The sequence below is a fragment of the Spinacia oleracea genome, chromosome 5 (assembly GCF_020520425.1).
Source record: "Spinacia oleracea cultivar Varoflay chromosome 5, BTI_SOV_V1, whole genome shotgun sequence".
Taxonomy (NCBI): domain Eukaryota; kingdom Viridiplantae; phylum Streptophyta; class Magnoliopsida; order Caryophyllales; family Amaranthaceae; genus Spinacia; species Spinacia oleracea.
Genome location: NC_079491.1, coordinates 24451699 through 24454886, shown reverse-complemented (window position 1 = coordinate 24454886; position 3188 = coordinate 24451699).

Below are 3188 nucleotides of genomic sequence, written 5' to 3'. Positions count from 1 at the left end.
AGCATATTACAACAAATAATAATTGAGATATTTTCTCAATAATGTGGTTTTTTCCTGTGTTTTCACAGTGTTTTTAAAAGTCTGTATCAAAATGAGTAAGAAGATGAACTGAGCAAATCAAGATTTTGGAATTATTTATTTGTGTAAAAAAGTGATGAGGGAATTGGACAAATAGAAAAAGTTGTTGGGTAGAAAATAGAAATTGGCAAAGGTTGTTCTTCTTGCAGGGGTATTGTGTACACAGTGTACTTACTATATTTGGATAATCAGATGCATTTTTATTTTTAATTGCTATTTTGTTTTTGTTTTTGCAATTTTATTTTGTTTAAAAGCGTATTTATAACGAGGTTTTGCTTTTGATTAGGTTTTAGAAATCTGATTTGGATTCCTAATAAGTCTTGCCTACAAGTCTCAATTTAAATCTGATTTGGATTTCACAATCGATTTTTTCGACAATGTGTGATTGAATATTGATTTTTTGGTGATTCAATTTGATTGATGGTTTTGTTAGCAGTGTCTCTTCACAGGGATGTTCTTGATTGTTGTAGGGTGATTTTGAGCCGTATACACCTTTGAAGAGACACTGCTACAGTAGTGATAAAGACGATGAAACGTTTTGAGTAAAGGATACGAGTTCTCTTCTTGAAGCTCTGCCTCAAGAAATTCTGGTGAGTTCCTGCGGAAATTCTTCTATTTAATTGGAACTTGAAGTGAAATTGATTGAAATTTGGAAGTGAAATTAACTTAAATTGATTTTTTTTCTTGAGTTTGTTATAGTTTAAGGTAATTTGTGGTGGAGATCACGATGACCTAAAGCATATGTTCTTAGTTTCTAAAGCAGTTCGCAATTCGGGGGTAAATTAATTCAATTAAAAGCTTGAAGTAATTAGGGGAAATAACTTAAGTAGGTAAGCAAGTACCTGATTTACCACTGGTTTTTGACATTTTGTATATGGGATTCCAGGAATTTAAACAATTCTTTGTCGCTGCTTCGAGTTGAAGGTTGAGTTAGTACTTAAAAGTGATTTATTTGTACGTATTATTAGAAAGGCAGTAGCTTGATGGCTCAAAATTAGATTTTGTTTTTTTTTTTGATTTGCAGACATTACTTGGTCATCCCTTTTGAGCACATCCAAAGTTCCCAACAGTGAAAAACCTCCAGAGAGGATTAGAACACTATTCTTTGGGTATTGCATTTTTATGTGTAGTATTTTTGGTTAATAGATGTGAGTTGGTGGTTTTATTATTGAAGGAGTGTTTATTTTGTAAGTATTTATTTTTTATTGTTGCAGGAGTTCGTGTTGCATCTATTGAGTTCATATGTTTGAGGTTTGAAGTGAAATCATTGTTTAAATACGGAATATATAAATTTCTATATCTATGGCAAGACCACACGTGTAAAATTTATAACACAAGTACATAATTTAGACTAATACGAAGTATGTATTTTTGTTTCATTTTGTTGGATTTGGCCCAAGTTGGATCTGTATTTAATTTTTGACACCAAGGAAGGATGAAAGTTTCTAGAAGATGGTAAATCGGTGATTGCTTATCTATATTGTTTTATTTTTTTTCTTTCCTTTCTTTTTAAGTGTTGTTTGCCTTCAAAATCAAGGAATTTATATTGATGCGTAAGAAAGCTTATATGAAATGGAGATAAAACTTATGTAAAATGTTTATTACTTTGTACTATTATTTACATTTCTTACATACATATATTTTCTTGATTGATGCAATCGTTGTGATTAGTTAAATATGAACTCAGATTGCAAAATTGACCTATAGTATTACCTTAATGTTTTTAAATATAAACTTTGCGAATATTTTCTTGCCTAATATTTATTGTGATTAGTTATAATAATAAAATTTTAATTTTTTATATAATTTCGCACGCATCGCGTGCATATAAAGATAGTTTTAAATAAGAAAGAAAGAGTCTTTCTATTTTAAGTAAAATTGCTATACTTTAAAGTAAGGTTTTATGGCATTTCCCTTTATATAAGTTTTCTATTTTTACTCGAATTTTACAAATTCTATTCTTATTCAAATTCCTTAAGAGGGGCTTATTAATAGTTCTATTCATATACTTTTATGATTAATCTTCATATCGAGCCTCCAAAATATCAAACCCCTAATTCATTTTTTTCTCTTTTTTCCGTCGAACTTCTAACTGCCCTTATTTAACCAACCAGTTTTTAGCCAAAGGTTTCTTCTTCAAAGTTGTAGATCTCAACAAGTTTTGAATTTTTCCTCAACAATCACTCGATTACGAGTTGTATATTAAGAGTATAATTTTACAATCCTATTTCTTCCTCTTTCCTCTCCTTCGGCCTGACCACCGGTGGCCTAGCAGCCACGCTACTGCCGCTGACATGAGCCCCTCCTTCCCACTATTGTCGCATTGCTAAGGCCGTCCGATGAGCTTTGTCGCCTACGTCCTTCTCCTCTTTTATGAAAGTTTTATAAATAAAAAAAAAAGAATTTCTTTTATCTTGTTTTAATTAATTTTCAGATTATATGCTAATTATAATTTTTGATTTTAATTATGATATTGAGTTTATTTTTCAGATTATGTTGTATATTATAAAGCTTAATTTTTTAACCTTGAAGTATTGGTTTTTTTAAAAGGTTTTTCAACGAAAATATTAGTTTTGACTATTGGTTATTAAATGACTAAATTTCAGATTAATAAGGAGATTTTAATTAGCTTAAAATTGCTGGAAATTATTTGTGCATGCAAGTAGTAGTTAATTTTATTAATTCTTGTTATAGGAGGAGCTTTAATCCAGAGTGATTTCTAGATTCAAAGTGAAATATTTAATTACATATTCAAGATATGTACATGTGTAGGAGATTAATTGCGTGTTCGTAGTAATGTTATGTTTAATATGCAATACTCTTACGATCTTGTAGTATCATGACTAGGGTTTTGGTTGCATTATTAGATTCAAGTGTTGGTTGAATGACTTGTTGAATTAATAGCAAGCATGTTAATTGTAAGTAAGTTTGTATGTTTTGTTGAATTAATAGCAAGCATGTCAAACAAGTTTATTTATGTCTTGTACTCTTAACTACAAGAATGTCAAGCAAGTTAATTTTGCCTTGTACTGTTAATTACAAGCATGTCAATGAAGTGGTTTATGTACATTTTTTTATTGTACATGTTATTTGTGAGTCGCCTAGGGATT